The following is a 21,706-nucleotide window of genomic DNA, read 5'->3' on the forward strand; positions in this document are numbered from 1 at the left end:
GTCATGCCATGTGAATAGTCAGTTATTCATCACATAACTTTGTAATTCATGTTTCTGTAATACACCATACGTTTATAGCTCTCCCATTACACATACAAATAAAATGTAAGTTTATTAACTTTCTCAATGTTAACGATTTATTCCGATGTCTTTTGTTTCGTTAATATGGTGGTTTGTTTCAATACAACAATGCACGGTTTCGCCTTTGAGTCACGTGCTGTTTAACTCACTGACCAGGATATCAGACTACTCGAAAATGACACTTCCGTTATATTTCTACATGAGATGTTACAATCCAACACAGAATAAACGTTACGTGTGTAATTATAAAGATGATTATAACTTCAACTCCAGAACAGCACTTCCCAGCCTAAAGTTTTTCATTGTTACGTGTTGTAACTTATCTCGGACGAGTCTCTGATTATGTTACATGCGTCACGTATTACAATTTCAAATAGCCGGAAATTTTAATTTTAACTCAGAAATTAATTCGATGTTAACACGTATCAAATTTATAATATTTGCCAACAAGATTGATTCACACAATTTTCTTTCTTAATACAAATATAATTTAATATATAAACAATAACACAATTTATATACCGGATATTACAAATAATGATTTATATACAAAAAATGTACAAGCTCACAAACAATATTCAGTTTTCTATCTGGTCTGGAAATGAATATTTTACCGACGGTCCAGGTATTTCATGTTGATACACCGATACACTTCACTTGATGAGAATACAAGCTAGCTCTATTCTTCACGCGTGAGTTATTTCCCTATGAAAATATCTAATGTTCTCGAAGAGATACTAACATCCGAAATTAATTCTCTGAGGTTTAACTGTTTACAATATTCGAAATCTATAAACATTCCTGGTCAAATTGTTTAGTTTTGCTATTAGCAAACGTTAATCACACTTATAGATTCTGAAGCTTACAACAATACTAACAATATTACCAGCAATACACTGTCTCTTGGCGCGTCGATTTATAACCTTTAGGCGAAATTCTCAAAAGTTTAGTTGGCAACAATATTCGAAGATACGCTAGTGCTTTCGTAAAACATATATTATTGATTCTTTCATTCGCAAATATTTTACAAATTTGGAAAACAGGAGAGGCTTGCACAATACATATTTAACAATATAAATTACAGGCATTTCTAAATATGTACTTAACTGAAACAAACATTAATATAAATACATAACAGTAAATCCGTCACAACGTTAACTCTAAAATTTCAATATTCAACAAGTATCAGATGGTACTAATGACAATTTGATTCGCGTATTACTTCTTTCAGCTGTAACTTTGAATAAGATATATATTTATAAACAGTTTAATATTTACAGTGTTATGAATTTCAGTTTAAGAATTGGTTGGTGTTGACAGAAATGAAAAAGCAGGCAGCGAATACTGAGTCCTAAACGAACTACGGGATTACAGCACTAAATGTTTAGAAAATTACTGAAAGAGCCAAGTGCCTTTCTTGTTTAGTCGCTTGTTTACGGAACCCTCTACAATTATAAGCATTATAATTCTAATTATGAAAAACAGGAGTGCAAGATAGGACAGAAACGGACACGTTGGGATCGTTTGGAGAAAGAAATGCAAAAGGTGGGGGTTTAACACAAGCAAAATAAAAAAAAAAAAAACAACAACAACAAAGGGAGACCAGAATATGTGAAGATGAGAAATAAACCATCAAATGCTGTCACTAAGAAACAAAACCAAATTCTAGTTGTCACTGATTGAGTTCAGTCTGAAAGTCATGATACTGCTTCATACAAATATAAGTTATTGTCGCAAACCTTAGCAAAAGATAGCGAAACCAGTCTTAGCTGCTTTCCACAAATCTTTTTCTGTTGTTCAACATCGGAAAATTGAATGCACAAAATAGATATTCTGATGAATTTATGAGAATATCGGAAAAAGGTAGAGAAAGTTTGGTTTGAATTTGGCACATAGTTACACAAGGGCGATCTGCACTATCTTTTCCTCATTAAGCAGTGAATGACAAGAGAAAAGACAGCTAACCATCATTACCCACTACCAACAAAGAGTAGGTTTGACCATCACGATATAACACACACCCACACACGGCAGAAAGGACAGGTATGTTTGGAGGAACGGTGATCCGAATCTGCGATCCTCAATTTGCGAGTCGAGCTTCTTGATGACGAGAAACCCACTTGAAATAAAAATGTATCTCAGAACAGCTGGTATGGTTGTTAATACTTTAAAATAAAGTACAGAACGGCTGGTATGGGTGTTAACACTTTTACTGATAAGGAGAGAACAACGTTTCGACCTTCCTAGTTCATCTTCAGGTTAACAAAGAGAGTTTGCAACTCACCGTTGCCAGGCACACGCCTTAGAGACCAGAGTACAAACGAGTACGGGATTGTAGGGAGCGTTGTAGTTGAATGTTAGGTTATTAATTAGTATAGTTATAAAGGAGTTCTTTTATATTGGTTTAATTTTAGTTTTAGTTACTGTATAAATAGGGCTTCTTTGATCATGCGTTTGTTTAGATTTATTTCTCTACTCAGAATCTGGGAGTTTTTTATGTTATGTTGTGTTTAAACCAATATAAGATTGCAAACTCTCTTTGTTAACCTGAAGATGACCTAAAAAGGTCGAAATGTTGTTCTCTCCTTATCAGTAAAAGTGTTAATACTCATACAAGTCGAGCTATCTAACCACTCGGCCATGCCAGACCGGAAGAGCGACATTGAAGCCATTCTCTGTGATTTGCAGGAACTCTTCTGTGAAGTGAAACAAATGACTTGACACTTTATCCTTATGGAGTCATACCTTCTTTGTCTTACGGTGCAAGAACTTCACTTTGCATACTTCATGTTAATACATTCTCCTGGTCGTCACTAGAGTATTCCTTTGTTTATACTGTGCAGTTTGTGAAGCCATGACAGTCTTAAAGCTTGCCAAAAACCTTTCTGCGCCATATTGGAGAATGCTTACCACAGGACGAACAGATCGCCCCCTTTCTTGTTGCAGCCATTCAATTACATCTAGGCCTCTTCCTATGTTGTAACAAACTTGCATTTCTTATTTGCAGGTATTTGTTGCGAAATTTAATGTTTTTGTTTATCTTGCCAATGTCTCTGGAAAAGATTATGCGTTAACTTTTTATTTTTTCATTAAGGGTTTATATATTACACGTAATTAATATGAAATAAGTATAACTTGCTAGCAATCACTTTGCATATGTGATCGATTTGGCAAGAGTAACAAAATTTTCCATTATGATAACGTTCTCTTGAGATGGTACGATATGAACATGCTACTCTTCTCTTATCGAGGTTATCCAGTATATTATGGTTATCTTTGAAGTTGATGTGTTCCAAACTTTACCCATCTCTGTATTTCTGCTTTGGCACGATTCTTCAGTTACGAGTCTAACATTAGAAACACTGCACTATCAAATGGTCGAGAATGTGCCCTGTACCGAATATATACGTAGCTAATACCTGTCTGTGTTACTACCATCTTCAGCGATAATTGACGTGTGCAAAATAGTCCTATAAATTAACATAAATGTTTCAGAACAACATGGAATATATTAGTTAATCTTGGCTGTCCCATTCTCTAAATTATTAATAAATAAATTTAAAAATATTAAAATGAACCCTTATTACCCATATACTTGTCGAGCTTTCTCTTAAACTCTTACACACACACAACACCCAAAGGTAACCCATTAAAAAGGCCAATCATTTTGTTAGAAAAACAAAACTGTCTTAGTTGAAGACGACTCCACCTTGCTTAAATCTACGTTTACCAGTTCTACTATTCTCACTGTTTGGTACAATAAAAATGACGTATGAACACTGTCAATTACCATCTTCAACCAGATCCTAGAGAAATCAATTTCAAAGACTGAATCTCTCTCTACATGACAAACCCTTATCCTAGGCATCACTGAAGTAATCATTCTCTGAATGCTTTTCCTAAGGTAAGAAGCCCAAGATTGAGTACATTATTTCAAATGTACCCTAACCAGTGACCTATACACATAACCTCTATACACTTGTATTCAACATTTCTGTAGATGGCTTAATAAATTGATCAACTGTTACATCAAGATCTCTTTCTTTCATGACACTGTTAAAGTTATTCCCATCCAAATGATACTTATAATTCAAATTATGAGAAACACGCGCATTTTCTTGCATTTATTATTTAAATCCCATTTGCTAGTTTTCTCAATTCATTATGTGATATAAATCCTTTTTATAAATCAACAGTATCCTCTTCACAGTTAGCAACACCCAAGACCTTAATATCAGCTGCATAATTAAGTAATTTATTGTCCACTCCTTTCTCTATATCACTGATGAAAATAAAAAAGTAAAGGTCCTAAGACAGAGCTCTGAGGTACCTCACTTCAAACATTAATCCAGTTTCACTGAACTAATTTATACGAAATCTCTACTTTCTTCCATTCAGCCACTTTTGTATCCAATTTGCCAGCTAATCCCCCACATCTATGGAGATACTTTTACACACATGCCTTCTACGTGATACCTCGTCAAGTGCTCTCTGAAAATCCAGTAACATTTTCAAAGAATGTCAAAATATTTGTAAGGTAATATTTTTCCTTGTTGAAACCATGTTAATTATCCAATACATTTCTAAATTTTGCTAAATTACCTTCCAAAACGTTTCCCGTAAGACTAATGGGTTTATAATTACTGGAACACTTTTTATCATCTCTCTTAAAAAGAGGAGTTACATTAACTAACTTCCAATCCTTTGGTACATGTCCACTATTCAAGGACTGACAAAATATAGTAACAAGTGGCTCACATATCCAATGGTAACCTTCTTCAAAACCCTCGGGGAAATATTATCTTGGCCAGGAGCCCTATTATTCTTGTCAAAGACTTTGAATATTAATGTAGATTACTCTCTATTTACGTTTACTGAAACTGTTTTGGCAGATATCATGTTTGTGCAATGAAATTGTAAATGGTCATCATATATCAATTTGTTCTGCCATCTGGCGACCTAAACTAAAACTGATTTTATGAAATATGGAAATAATATATGCTTCTAGACTGACCTGACTGTTAATTAGTAGTTTTCCTCTTTTCTCCACAAAACTAATACTGTTATAGAAGATGTAAAACAGTCAATAATGCAATTTGGTGTTGAAATAGAGCTATAACTCAACTTTAGCAGTTATTTGTAAGCAATACAGAGTAAGAGATTGAACACGGTAATAATTTTTTCTCAGCCCATCCACACATACTAAGCACTGTGACAATAAAAATTCACAAACAAACCACAGACTTTGTGCTTTTTTTACACTTAGCTAACTTGTATTGACAAATACTCTCCCCTCCCTAAATATAGTTGTGTCTGTTCATTGTGATTATTAAAAACATATCTTTATCAACATTACAAATCTTGGTTACCTGGAAGAATTAATTACTGAAAAATTACTTTGAAGTTAATGTTGAGTTTAGACTATTTACAAAGTTCATGTTGCATAAATAAATAAATTTTAATTGTAGGTTTAGACAAGTTGTATACTTTGATACAATTTCAAGAACAGAATAACAAAAATTAACCAATTTTGTGTAACCCCCTTAGTAGTAATAACCTTTTTTCAGTAATAGGCTTACCTTAATAAACTTTTACACAGATGTTATTACCATAACAAAGTGTAAGCATGTATTGTTTTAAAAGTATATGAACAATAAAAGTGAGATTATCTTGAATGCATGTGTTATGATCAATTCACTTGTTTAATCACACAACAAATGTTTATTCAAGTTTATTATAAATATCAACAGATAACTTTTAATAAAGAATATCATATTTTATAAAACTGCACTAATTAAATATATTGCATACACATTGAAAATTCTTGAAAAATTTTAGAAAACTACTTATGTATTTCATGAAATTGCAGTTATTTTTTAATTCTGTACTATTCACTTGAAGATGGGTAAATGTTTTTAAGATTTATTTTTGATAAAGCTGAAAATAGGTTGTTTTTATTTTTTTAAGAACAAGACATTATTTGTATCACAGCACCTAAAAAAACTCAACTTCCAATCATTTACAAATACGATACTAAGTAGCTAAAATCACAGCATATCAGGGATCATACAGACCAAACATATAACTACCAAGGCTGTTCTTTGGACAATTTTAATTTTTTTTTTTTTAATGCCATATAAGACTAATTTCAACACTATCAATCATATACTAGTTTATAATCACAATGGTTACATACCAAGTTGATATTAAAATATATCAGTTGATACTGCTTAGAACTATTATTTTGCAAAATTTACAATAACTTTACAGGAAAAAACACATTTTTAGAGGATTTTAGGCCTCAGAATATTATTAAATAAGTTTCAATATTTTCTATGCTTGTATAAATCCTGGATTTCTTTTGACACTACACATGATAAATTGATGGTAAAACGAAAAAAAATACATGTGCATTTGTGTCCCCAGATCATAGATGAAAAAAAACATGAGCATGGATAGAAGACACTCAAGTTTATCCATTATTAAATAGAGAAAAAAAAAAAAGAACAACAATACACATTTATATATTCAGTAATTGCAGGAGAAAAACAAAATATGGCATCAACTACACTAATATAGTTTTATTTATACTAGCAAAAAATAATAGGTTAAATGTTAACAAAGACACATGGATCCAATCACAGTGTGGAAAGAAATGAAAAAAGTGAAGAGTGTTAACAAAATATACCTTTTGTTACAAGTAATAGAACACAAAAAAAATTGCAGCTTGAATGTATCTTCAAATGTAATTGAGATAAGAACAGGAAAAATAACAGTTACTTAAGTCAGCCTTCAGTGAGAGTGAAAAATAAATTAAGAAATATCATGAAAAATTAATATCATAAATTTGAAACAATCAATATTTCATAACAATAAAGATAGCATTTAATTAAAACTACTCACCATCTTATACAACCATTATTTCAGCAAACAATCTGTTTGTATGGTGTTTCTTAAATTGCACTAGGGAATATGATGAAGAAAAATTATTAACACATTTACAAGATCAAAGCAGGAACAATAATTCCTAACAACAAGAAACCCCACTAGTAGAGAAAATTATATATTTAAAAATGACTGATATGGGTAGAGAAAGCACTAATAATATAGGAGCGAACAACGTTTCGACCTTCTTTGGTCATCGCCAGGTTCAGAAGGTCGAAACGTTCACTCTTCTATTAGTGCTTTCTCTACCCATACCAGCCATTTTAAAATATATAAAGCAGAAACAATGTTTAAAATGCACTTACGTACACCTTTAATCACAGTGAAAGAAATCATGAAAAATTAGAGTATTAATAAACTTCATCTGGTCAAGTTTTGTAAGTTAGCTATAACAACAAATTATTCACATCATTTTACATATTCTAAACTTTTAACTTGCAGTATATATATATATATATATATATATAATTTTTTTAAAATTTAGTTTTGTCTGTTTTTTTTCCATTATATTTCAAATGAAACAACTTTTAGTACAAAATAATTTGTTGGATAATTAACGTATAAGAAAAGTTAGGTACAAGTTAGTGTACTCAATTCAAAGTGTTGTATATAATTAGGCAGGGAAGTACTCGATAATAAGTGAAAATGAATCACAATGTAATTAATTGTATTTGTTTCCTGATGTAAAAATCACATAAGTTTATAAATTACACTTATAGCAATTATGTTGACAGTACCTTACGAAAACAATGTGCATGCAGACAACTGCACTGATAGCATGTATATGTAATTTTAAAAAAAATAAACAATGCATATTATTGTATAAATTTAAATATACGTATCTTTTACTTACTAAACAAAAACTGCAACTAACATACAATCTGTGTGATGAACAAAACCATCAAATATAAAACAAGGTTATAATGATTTCATTTGTACAAATTACTCAGCAATCAACTATTTCTTACACTGTTAGACTCACATTGTGTAATAGGATATGTTTTTAAATTTGCTTTATAGACAAATGGAAAGTACGGAAGACAGTCATATGGAATAGTAAAAGCCTCTTTCTTAATTAATTGAAAAAATGAGATTGATGTAGGAATGGCAGTGTCAAAAAGTACAAAAACAAGGTAGAAATAAACATAAAAATACCAGATAAACTAAAGGTCTTCATAGAAAAACTTTTTATCCACAATTAAATGTTGAATTCCTTTCAGTTGCATGAATTCAGGTTTGAATAAAATAATTCAAACTGAATAATAATGCTATAAAGTCTTACAATGCCTGATACCCATAAACTTGTAACATTAAATTAATTGCAACTTATTCAGAGATTTTTGCATGTTTTTGTGTATTGATCCCTAAGTTGATTCTGTACTTTTTGGCATCTCCATCGCTACATCATCCTTATTTTTTCAAAACGTTTTTATTACTCATTTTGCCTTTTTTTTTAAAACAATGTCAATGAATATTTTATAATAAATGGCAGTCACTATGAGAGTAGCAGCTTTAGTCTCTTATAATGAATTAACTTGATGGACATCATGTATTGAAAAGCAAAATTTTAATGTATAAATCATCACAATAACTTTAAGCATTGGTGAGTTAGCCCTTCTGATGCAAGAATCAGACCAATCAGTAGGATATTTAGTCAATTTTTTTGGATAAACTAGATGTCTTCATAGCTTTTCAAAACAGAAATTAGGTGTTTTTTAAAGTCTCTTAGATTGTTATAAGAGAGATCTCAGATTATGATGAGCAATATATAATATGCATCAGCCATTTTTTGTCCCTACATACTACACAATACTGTGCTTAGTGATGATCAGCATACGTTCTAACATTTTCTTTACAAAAACATGGCAAACTATCATCTGACTGTCCTTTACAAATATAAATCTATGCTACAGCCAATGAATTATTTTTACTGTACATGTATAAAGAAGCTGGACTTATTTCAAAGTTTAAGCAATAAATTAATAGTGAAACAGGACAGGCACTATGATCACCATTGTTTCTTTATTCCCTTCTAGTTCATTTCACTTTTGAAATCAATGTTTCCTACTTTTAATTATATTTTACACTTACATTCTGTATCTCTTTTTCACATCAATATCTAAATATCATTCCTGGAGAAAACAGTTGTTGCAAGTAAATATAACCTCGTTTTGGAGTTTATGGTTGTTTACTCATTGTACAAAATGTCTAAGTTACTTTCATGAGCTTCATAGCACAACTTCATGTTACATGTATTATCTACAGCTACCACCATTCTAGTAACATATATTTATTGATAAACATATCACACAGTCTCATTTATGGACCAAAACTTGTCAAACCATAGTTAGCAAGAGTAACAGTTTACTGAGTGAGCTCTGTGTATCAAGAATTAAAATTATTTTGAAATGTATACAATAAACTTCATTTTTCACACTAAAATGACTATAAATATTTGAAAAGGTATCAGGTGATTAGGGGGATTATAGCTCTCAATATTACTAATGCAAATATTTTGTGTATTTATTGTTAAAAATTTTAATCCCATTAAAAATCATTCATGATGACAAGAGACCCATTTGAAGTAAAAATGTATTCTCAAGATGGCTGGTATGGGTATTAAACTTTAATGAAAATAAAGTATAGAACAATGTTTCGACCTTCTTAGGTCACACCAGCTGTCTTAAGAATACCATTCAAAATCATTCTAACTGTAACAGAAGAAATTTTTTACTGGGATTAAGGATCACATTATGTTAAATAAAAAATAAATCTCAATTGTATAAAATATTTAATACAACAACAATGCTTATACTGATTATAACACATATTTATATACATATAAAACGTTCATCTTTTGATATTTTGAGAACATAACAAGACCACTATATATTTAATTTTACATACAAGCAACAATTAAGCTACTGAACTGCACTTCAGCATGCACATATACTGCTCATTGAAAAACATTCGAAAATTATCAAATGATTGGTTGGAATTAAGCACTGAGCTACACAAATTATCTGTGCTCTGCCCACCACAGTTATCAAAACCCAGTTTTTAGTGGTGTCAGTCCACAGACATACCACTGTGTCAGTGGAGGAGATAAAATTATCAACCTACAAATAACAATACACATTTTAAAAATACTTTTCCTTCAGGATTGAATAAAACACCATAACATGTGTAAGACTTAGAAATCAGAAGTGTGTGTTTTTTATAGCAAAGCCACATCAGGCTATCTGCTGAGCCCAGGGAATCGAACCCCTGATTGTAGCATTGCAAAGTTAAAAGTAGTTTTTGTTTCATTATTTCCCAGTACTGATATTGAACCTTTAAAAACTTCATCTGTGGTTTATGATGTTTCTTGTTATATCTCACTTTCATCTTTAAAACCTTTATCTTCAACTTTTGTTCTTCCTCCAGTTGTTGACTGAAAGATAGTCTTGAAACCTTGATCATCTTATTCTTAAATTCTTTACCATTTCTGATGGACAGCCTTTTACCAGTGTTACAACAAGAAGCACATTACTGGCTAATGGTTCAACATCCTGAAGTAGCCATTCTGTTTTGTCTGTAGTTCAGTAAATTGGATTCATTATCAGTTTTATATATTCTATGCTGGTAATAACCATTACTGGTTCTGCAAATTGAATCTCTTACATAAGGCTTAATATATTCATAGTTTCTATCAGATATTACTTCACAATCTGCCTTAAACATTCTTTCCAGTACTTCTTGTTGGTCATGTTTATGCTTCACATTGTTTATTTGCACTTGGTTCATTATAATATCTGATTTATCATTTTTATTAAGCATTTTCCAATCATTATGAGATAAATCTTGTGAATGAATCTCTTCAAATGTTTTTGTGGAATGAATATTTTCTTTTGAAATTGTTTGTTGATTTATTAAAGGATCTAATTCACTAGTGATAGACACATATTCTGAATTCACTTTTGGGTCTGGACTTCCTGTAATAAAATCATTCTGAGGAGATGCTCTTAAAGTGTCAATATAATCTTGGAAAAAATTCAAATCAACAAGTTCTGGAGAACTTTCTTCACTTAGTGAGCTTGTCTTTGAATTATGACAGCTAGAAGTAACTGGTAATAGATAACTGAAAGTATCATTTACTGAATCACTATTCTTCTCATTTATCTCTTCCTGAGCTGATGACAGAATTTTTATTTTCTTATCAACTATACTGTTTTGACTACACTGTTTGGATACTGAAGCATTCTCATTTTTATGAGAATTCACAAAGGTTGAAACAACTGACAAGAAATCCGAGTTGGTCGGACTAGACATCATCATAATGTGAAGAATCCATACCGATTTCTGAATCAAAGTACTTTTGTCTAGTATTTCTTTCTAAAAATGTACTGATTATACTGCTAGAATAGTCATCATGAAGAACATTCTGTGACTTTGTCCAAGTACTTTGATCATTACTTGCATCCACTTTTAAAGCATGATCTGTAACTGCCGTAGTTGCTGGAGCAATACAAGTTAATATAGACTGAGCTTGCTTCTTAGTGCATTTCAAACTTTATCGTTCTTGTAAATTGTTTTTCTTTACATTTTTCTTATGTACCATTGTAAGATAAAATGGGATACTACTGTTCTGATTGACTTGCTCAATAGAACTGTGGCCTTCTTTTGTATAATCTAAAGCAGTATGTTTTGTACCTAAACCAACATCTACCTAGTTAGGTAATAAAGCTTCTTTGTGCACTTTCACATGAGTCTCTCCTTGTGACTTTCCATCTATTGTAGTCAAGGAAACCAAGTATATTAAACTACTAGCCAAAGATCACAAAGTCTAGATTATTACAAATGTCAGCTTATTCCTCTTTGTTGCAAATTACACTCTACTAGCTAAAGATAAGTTTGTCCCCCATTTCTTTTACTCATAATTTAACATTTGATTCATATTCTATTCTTTATATCCTATTTATTTTACTTTATACTCTATGCTATATTTTATGTTTGAATTTTAGGTAAGAAATTTTTAAGTTGCTTTCACTTCATATGCAATTCTGGTATTAAAATTTTTTGTAATTATTTAGAGATTATCTATTTTGCTGATATTAAAAAAATTAAGTGAAGATTTGTTAAAGATTTTTTATGGCAGTTCAGATATCTACATGTAGAAGCAAATCATAGTGATGACTAATATCTGAACACATTTACTTTTGTATGTCAGGTACCATCCATCAGTTAATGTTGCATATTAGCATTTCATATCTACATAGAATTGATTAATAACGCTTATAAAATGTTTCACTCAAGAAAATAGTGATTGGACTTTGTTTAGTAGAATTATTATTAAACACTTCTCATCAAAAGAAAGCTAACTATCTAGCTCAGAAATAAAATGCTATTTATAACAATACGACTAATACTCAGTGTATCCTTATGTAAACACTTGTGTATCTTTTTCTGTTTTTGTTTTTTTACTGGCTTCCTTCATAATCACAAGAATCTAACAAATATATTACCAAATAGCTGATAGTATGCTTTATTTCATATTTGCAAAACACCAGATTTGTAATATACGTATCTGATAGATTATATGTTCCCCCAATTTAAAGTTGTAATTATGGTTATATAGAAGTTTTTTTTTGTAGTTGATTTTAAATGATATTCTAAAGTCAAAAAGCAAGTTCGTTATATTAACATGGAGTTTAGTTAGTATATCATGACAGAAAACAAAAGTAATTAAACTGAAACAGCAGTAATAAAAGACATGGGTTATACAATGTTAAGTAAATAGAAAAGTGACAATATTTCTGTCAAGAAGAACAAGAGAGTATAATATTGTAAGCAGCTAACAACCCAAAAAAATACAATTTACCTATGGCAAGGTGAGAACTACAACATGTGACAGTAACAGCCTAACAATTGTGATTGTCAATAAATCATTCACAATAATCAGAGCTGGGAAATTAACTCAATTAACTGTTTACCTAGAAGCATCAATTAGTGTCATGTACAATTATGAATAAACTGATTAATCTCATAAACATAATCAAATTCAGTTTCAAATTGTTAATTGTTTTTATTACAATTATTCAGACAACTAAAATATTTCCATTATCATTTCTCATCACTATTTTTGATTAATTCAAAGTTGTTAATCTCAAATGATTTAAGACACAATTCATGAATAAAATAAATTAACAAAAGTTAACATTGTCCTGAGTAGAAAATTTATTTCCAATAATACTTACCTCTCTCCTCACGTTTATAGCTATTATTCGACTAACAGAATTTCTTCCTTCGCCCATATACATATATATTGGTCTGGTTTTGTCTTGCTTGTACCAGTCTTTACACCCCACTTAAAATTTCCCTTAGCAAGATGTTTTATGACATCCTACACCTACATCAGTATGTCCTCTATCCTGGTACTATAATATAACCTCCTCATTTAAATAATGTTATCACTTTTTTAAGACTGACTCTATCCCAGTCTTTAACACTGGCTCTTTGTGAAGAGGAAGGGTGGAAAAGTGAGAAAGGAGGTATTATTAAAAATAAATTTGATTTAGGAAAATATTAATTTCTAATGTATACATACCTCTTCTCCCACTTAGAGCTAGAAACCCACACTAAGAAGGTGGAATGGCCAGTGAGGGCATCTGCATAGATCAGGGGTGTGTCAAAAGAAAACTGGCACACTAGTGGTGGAACTACACTATATCCAGAACAGGTATGCTCTTTACCCTGAACTTTATTTCTGTATCTTGGGTGGAATTATATATGGAGCTGGACTGAAGTCAACTGAGAGACAAGATGAAAAATTAAAATTACTCAGACTGATGACATATGAAATTGGAGCAAGGACAGATGTCTCAGCCCTGAAAATGAAGTCTACCTTGGTCAATTCTGAGAGTAGAATCAAGATATGATGTTCTAACAACTGATAAGATAGTGCCAGCAGAAACTAGTTGATCACAGAATGGAAATGATGAAAAATTTGTATAATATGGAAGAAACCAGATGAAGTCAATGCGAGTCTGAAGGTGAAAACCAGAAACAGCAGTTACTCCAAACTTTTGCACAACAAACACCAAAAGTAGTGTGGAACTCCATTACTATGGTAACATGCAGACAAGAGCTGACTACAATCTCAGTACAAAATGTCAACTCAGATTGATGAGCGAGTAATTTATGCACCTTGGAGAATCCAGACACATAGACAAGAAAGACTGATAAATGGATCCCAATCTCTTATCTGCATAGGTGCAACAACTGACAGGAATAAAGCCTTAAAAGAACTAGCACACCTCACTCATTTCACCCAGACCAACCAAACTGTAACAGCCCTAAAATTAAGCTCTAAATCCCAATGATTTGTAAAAAATGAAAACCTCACAGGTTGGATGGATTATAAAGGTGAAGATATGAACTACATGACAAATCCTGTCTCAGATTGAGAAGGTAGAGAAGCAGATGTACATATGATCCAAAGAGAAAGTGTCTGCATAGAACAGTGGTAGACAAATGTGGGGAACAACACTACATCCAGAGCAGGTATGCTCTTCACCTGGAACCTAGTTCCTGTATAAAGGGTAGAATAATAGACGAATAATTATTATACACCAGCCCCAACCAGACAGCTAAGGATCTACAATTCAGGATGAATTAAGAAGTCTTGATCCCTTTATTGGACCATAATGTCATAGACATACATACTTTTAATTGGATCCTAACCTGTAGCCATTAAGTAATGCATTTCACACCACCAGAATCATGACAAGAAAATAAGTAACACTGAATTGAACAAACTTTCTCATCCACCTGAAAAAGTCCAAAAGGCCTGGAATGACGGGATCATGTGTACCATACTCAACCAAAGAAATAGAACTCATATGAAATTATGAACATTCATCCTTACTCCCCAACCAAGTGGGTAAGGATTATTCCACTTGTCCTTGGAATTATAGAGAGGACCTGGAACTTATGCTAAACCAAGGACCTAGGATGGGACCACTTCACATCTGGAATTATGAGAAATTGGTGGATCTCCTTCCAAGAACAATATATGAAACAACAATGATCAAAGAGAAGGAACATTCATACCCCAACCAGATGGAGTAGTATCAAATTTGAACTGATATTAGGAGTTGGCTCCCACAGAGGCTGGTGTTACTCTTACTGACACCTGGAACCCGAGTAGGAGGGCTCCAAGCTTCACCTTCTTCCTGAACAATGAAAGAACACACTAACACTTTTCAGAAAAAAACTCTGTCTACTATCACAGTGACTGAGAACTGGGTGTGGTAAGGACTCTCTAGCTCCACTAGGATATTCAAATGAGGCAATATGCACTGAGAAATCCTAACAGTGCTTTGGAAACAGTACAATATGTTAACCAGATTCCCTAAATTTTTATAAGCAAACTGACCCCAGTTTATTCAATCTGATGATCAGCAGAGACAAGCAGAATCCCCTTTATATTTACTCATGATAGTCCATGAATGGTGGTTAGGATAATATAGTGATAACAACTGGTAAGTGCCTACATGGTCTTATGGAACACTTTATTTCTACAGAGCCTGTTGCAACTAGTAGTAAGAATAATCAACTGTGTTGCTAGTTTGGAATTGGATAGAGAGAAGCAAACATGTCTAGGCAACACTTGTCACAAAGTGGGATTCAATAAAAGCAAGATATAAGGTACCCTGGAAAATAAAGACAAGATTATGACAAAGTACCCCCCTCTTCCTTATAATCTTTCAGATGTTGTTAAAAACGACCATAAGATGGGTGAAAACACCCAGAAGATAATTGCCCAAAAATGTAAAAATGTGAGAGAAAAGCATTGGAAGAAGTTTGAATATTAGTCTATAAAATGTCCCCCACTTGTTAAATGAAAAGAGCAGCAAAAGACAAATGGGTTGAATCTGATGAAATGTAATTCAGAAGATACCTCACGTGCAAAAGACCAAAATGTGCAAAATGAATATTTGGGAATCCACATGTAAAGAACTGTGGGAAATCAAGAGAAATTGAAGGATCCTTATGAATACACAGTTAAGACAATCACCACAAAGGTAGATAAAATGGATCACATAACACATCCAGGCCATATGAACCAAAACATATCATCAGATTACAATCAATTGTAAAAGTGAAAAACAGACAGAAAAGAATTGCAGACATGGATGTATCCCTAGTTGCCAAAAACAAAGAAATGGCCTATCAGGATATAGCAGGACCTAAAGAGAGAGAGAAAGCCCTGCAAAAATGTCAGCAGCCACAAAAAAATTTGTTCAACAAACAGAAGCAAAGAACCTAGGCAAGCAAACAGAGAAAAAAAGGTACAAGATCTACTCATCCCATCACATAATAAAACAGTAAATTTTCCAGTCTGAACCAGAAAAATAAAGGTCCTTCCCCTTTCACCAAGAATGGAGTAGGCTCAAAAAGAACAACGTCCCAAAATTTCACAAATCCAAATAATTAACACAAGAAAAGGAGAAGGTGTGAATCCAAATCAGACTTGTGAGAAGCCAACTTAGTAAAGAAAGGTGTCAGAAAAGAAATCCAAATACTTCCAAGAATCCACATTAAAGGCAGCTTCAGAAGCCCTAGGAGAAAAAATCACAAGTCATATTAATGTCTCCATCTCCAAACGATAAAAACGTGGACAGCATCAACCCAAAGTGACTCCTCATGACCACAGAGAGATGCTAGATAATAATGGAGTAGGGGAAATTAGATTAGTTGGCTTGCTGACAAAAGTAATACATAAATTCATACCCAAAAACTTTACATCTAATTTGGTTTGGGTTTTTTTTTTTTGGAAATTATAATTATACTGAAATCCATGAGGCAGCATGAAAATCACAATCCATAAAAGGATGACATGTAACACTTCATCAGAGAAAACCATGGCCAATGCTTGGTTAAGAAAAAGTGATTATATTATTTATGTGAGGTGCTTATAAATAGTATTCTCTATCCTGGTAGATATTGCCAAGGTCATTTAAGTGAGGCATAAAAGACTGGAGCATGTGAGACAAATGATTAGATATGCAAAACCAATGTAGAACAATAGCTATATTGTTAGATTATAAGTACGTTTTGGCAAAATGTTTTTATGGTTAAATGACAGGATAATGGAATAAACAGACTTGAAAAATATTTTCCTGGATTACACCCTATTGCTGAGTGAAACTATACACTAAATTTGACATAGTTGTTTCAATGAGACTTAAGACTGAGTTGCATGAAATACTGGGTGAGAAATACTTTGGCTAGTCTAAGTATAAAACAACTATCAAACATCTTTGGAATAAAAGTTAATCCACAATGTGAAATTCAGTTTTGTGATTGAAAGTTTTTAAAATAAACTAATTAATATAGCTGTTGCTTCATCAGTCTGGCAGTTTGCAAATCTTTTGAACTGATGAACACATTTAAGTTCATCTATCTCTTTAATACATAGCAAAACACTATCTGTAAATTCTAAAATCCTGTTAGAGAAAGCAAAGACAAATATATCATAATATGTCATTCACATTGTATCTACCTTTTGCCCAGTACCAGGACACATCAGAGATATACATACATACATAAGTGGTCTACACATCAATTTCACAAACAACTGTTATGGTGTGAAACTAATTTAAGTTAGTGAATGGTAACTATTATTAATTCTTTTTACATCATATTACAAATGAGTTTAAAAAATAAAACATTTCTCCCTAAACATACTTTAGTTTTTGAAAACCTAAAACATGCACCATGACTGGCTGGTTTTCTAAAACCTCCTTTCAAGGAACCACTTATTTGTTCTGACTTAAAGGCTTTTTCACACAAAGCAATGATGGAATTCATATTTCCACTTCTTGCTTCTCCCATTCCACAAATATCTGGTTTAACCTAAGATTGCAATAATTAAACATTGTATCATGATTACATTCAAGTTTAAAAAATAAATTTAAATCTTGGTAACAAATAGTAACTGTTTCTAATTATTACAATTCATTCTTGGATTAAAATAAAAAAAAACAACAACTTAAATTAGCAGTTTCCTTAAGTATTTAGTTCTCTTTCCAAAAAGAAGCAGTCCTACTAGAATTATACCACTTACTTACATATGCAGAAATATCATTTGTTTGCTGAATTTTGCACAAAACTACACAACAGCTAACCACACTACCTATTCCTAATTTATCAGTAAAATGCTAGAAAAGGCAGCTAGTCATCACAACCCACTGCCAACTCTTGGGCTACTTTTTATCAATGAAATGTGGGATTCACATTATAATGTTCCTATGGCTAAAAGGACAAGCATGTTCAGTGATGAGATTTGAATCTGAGACCCACACATTGAAAGTCAAGTGCTCTAACTACCAGGCCCCCTTAGACCTCATGTATAGGTAAAAATTACTTTTCATGCAATTAAACAGCTTTATTAACAGTAAAGAAATATACTGGACGAGAGAAACCATATATCATACAGAACATGGGGAAAACTGTATTAATAAATGGAGAAAACTTTTGAAAAGACAAATCAAAAGATAGCTGACTGAAGACTCTTCTTACATAGTTTCTTCATTATACACTTGTTCCTAAATTTATCATCTCAAACACAAGAAAAAAAAGTGTGTTTTAGTGAGGAAAAATATTAAAATAATAAACATGCAGTGTAGAAATTTTGGAAGGTTTTTACTTTTTCTGTGTAACAGGAATGTTGTTGTTTATATATTGGTCCTTTATTTCCTCTAAAGGGATATATCTGAAAACACAGGTACAAAGTCTAATGTGGGACGTAGCTGTTATAAAGTCAGAGAGTAAATAACGCAGTCACAGAGTAGCAAGAAAATTGCAGTTGATTTAGTTGTGCAGGAGTTAAAATGTTTAAGAGAAAAGAGGGCAGTCTGATACATGGATTATGAGCTAGCAAAAGAGGTTGGCCCATCATACCTACAATGAATTGTCAGGGAGGTTTTCAAAGACTGTAACCCTGAAAAGTAAGTCAACCAATATGATTCTTCAGGAAATAAATCACTTTTCAGTACTTCTTGTTGAGAAAATTGTGCAAACTTCCAACCATTACCAAAAATTGTTTTTAAGCTGAAAACTAAAATATCAAAATAAAGAGACCTGAAAGACCTCATCCAACGTGATCCCACTTCAACAGAAAATATCCAGCAGTAACTGATTCTTTGCAAAATGGAATCAAAGCAGTGTACCAAACAGGAAGCTAGGGCTTTCAGTGATATATTGTATCAAGTATGGTTTCTGCTTCCAACTGTTTTTTTAAAGCTATTAAACTTAAAAAAAAAATTTCAGATGGTTCATTGTATACATACTTATGCTGAATAGAAGGGGTACAGAATAAGAGTACTTGTGGAAATTTAGGATTTGGATCATGATTCTCAAGATATTTAAACAAATTATACACTATACTGCTAATCCAGTAGTCGAAGTTATGTAGTCACTGATGCTAAAGAGCCTATCTTCTCTAATATTAATGAAAAACACTGTGGTTAAATTTTAATGAAACAAAAATGCATAAGAAAGAATTTAAAACAAAGATCTACAATTTTGTTTTTTACAAAAATAAGCTCTCACCTTTCATTCAAATACAGAGTAAAAGCTTACACATTTTAAAATACATTAAATCAGAACATTCTCTACACAATATCTATTCTAATCTGGATTACTGTGAAGCTCAAATTTTTGATAAATAGAAATCATTATCACTGTTTTTGTCTAAATAGTGTATTGAATGCATAAAGGTTACGAAATGACTTGGTTTCAACTTATCATTCCACACCTATATTTACGATCACTCTAGGGAAAGAAAACTTACGATTTCTCCTTTTATCAAAAAATGGTACGTTACAAAAACTCACACGTAAGTGGTATACCCTTTTAAATGATAATTCCAGAAACGGTTTACACGATCAGTATCAACACTATCACTCGATATTCACCTAAATTTAAAGATTCAACCCTTTTAATTTAACAATAAATTTGCAAGTAGTGTTTAAAATTTTACGTTAGACTTAACATTGGTGATAACGTTTATCATCACTTCTGGTTTTTGTGCATAACTGCATTTGTACAAGATCAAGTACAGGACTAACCTTCTTTAATAAATTTTTTCTTAGATTATCAATTGTACGAAATAAAATTACGTACATATGTATTATTATATTTCTGATCTACAAACCACTTTCAATAGTTGCGTATTTAATTACAGCAATCACACCCGATTACAAACTTCTTTTCAGAGGGCGCTAAGGAAAAGTCATTGAAAAGGTAAGTTCTTATAGATTTCTGAAAATCCCCGTCACACCAAACATGCTCGCCCTTTCAGCCGTAAAGGCGTTATAATGATCAGTCAATCCCACTATCCGTTGGTAAAAAAATAGCCCAAGAGTCGGTGGTGAGTGATGATGACTAGCTGCCTTCCCTCTAGTCTTACACAGCTAAATTAGGGACGGCTATCGCAGATAGCCCTCGTGTAGCTTTGCGCAAAATTTAAAACAAACAATTAGAGTTTAGAGGCGTAAATTTTACTATAACGTTAGGATAAGCTTAGTATATGTTTTGGTACCTTGGATCTAGGTGTATAAAGTTTTATTAAATAAATAAATCTAAAACTCGATTACTGACTATTCTTTTTTAAAGAATTAACTTGTTTCTTTGAACTTAGATCAATTAGTTTAAATTCAGCCGATATTTATGATTTATGGCTACAGTTATAGGTAGGTTATAACTATAAATCAGACTAAATGCATTATTTCCAATTAATAACATTTTGTGATGAGGAGAAGATCCACTTGTAGAGAAAATTATCTGTAAAAACGGCTGGTATGGATAGAGAAAGCTCATTGTAGAGGAGCAAACAACATTTCGACCTGTTTTGGCCATCGTCAGGTCCACAAAGAAAGAATGTGTGTGAGTGTGTTTTCTTATAGCAAAGCCACATCGGACTATCTGCTGAAGCCACCGAGGGGAATCGAACCCTTGATTTTAGTAATATAAATCTGTAGACTTACCGCTGTACTAGCGGGGGGCACATAAGGAAAGAAATGGTTACTGACCGATAGCTGACTATATGTTTGAAGGCGTTTGTGTAATTGAGTGTAGGAATGTAGAGGGCGTGCGTAGGTGTTGGATATATTTCAGTGATGGATATATTTATTACTATAGGTATAAAGGTGTTCCTTTGTATTGATTTATTTTGAGCTTGAGTTGTTGTGTAAGCAAGGCTTCTTTAATTTTGCGTTTGTTTATATTTCACAACATAACCATAGAAAACACCCAAATACTAAATAAAGAAACAAACATAAACAAATGTAAAATTAAAGAAGCCTTACTTATACAACAACTCAAGCCCAAAATAAACCAATACAAAGAAATACCTTTATACCTATATTAATAAATATATCCAACATCTAAGCACGCTCTCTACATTCCAAACACTCAATCACACAACCGCCTTCAAATATGTGGTCAGCTATCGGTCAGTAACACTTTCTTTCTTAAAAACTGAATGAGGTCGAAACATTGTTCGCTCCTCTACATAGTGCTTTCTCAACCCAAACCAGCCAATTTTACATATATAATTATTTCTATTACGTATACATCAGAGACTACTTAGACTAGTTATTGTCACTTCTAATAAAGTTCTGTTTTTATGTTA

The 21,706-nt window shown here is 32.2% G+C and overlaps 1 long non-coding RNA gene across 2 annotated transcripts; it reads right to left on the reverse strand.

Annotated features, from left to right (window-relative positions):
• Positions 1–5,799: 5,799 nt before the first annotated feature.
• LOC143237050 (uncharacterized) lies at positions 5,800–20,489 on the reverse strand. Of its 2 annotated transcripts, none has more exons than XR_013019852.1 (3): positions 20,142–20,489; positions 17,758–17,925; positions 5,800–7,044 (listed from the first exon to the last, which is right to left on the reverse strand). It is a non-coding gene; the product is annotated as an uncharacterized LOC143237050 (long non-coding RNA). The 2 variants fall into 2 exon arrangements; XR_013019853.1 differs by lacking the exon at positions 5,800–7,044 and adding an exon at positions 7,845–11,796.
• Between the last annotated feature and the right edge of the window lie 1,217 nt (positions 20,490–21,706).

This window comes from Tachypleus tridentatus, chromosome 13, assembly GCF_004210375.1.
Source record: "Tachypleus tridentatus isolate NWPU-2018 chromosome 13, ASM421037v1, whole genome shotgun sequence".
NCBI lineage: Eukaryota > Metazoa > Arthropoda > Merostomata > Xiphosura > Limulidae > Tachypleus > Tachypleus tridentatus.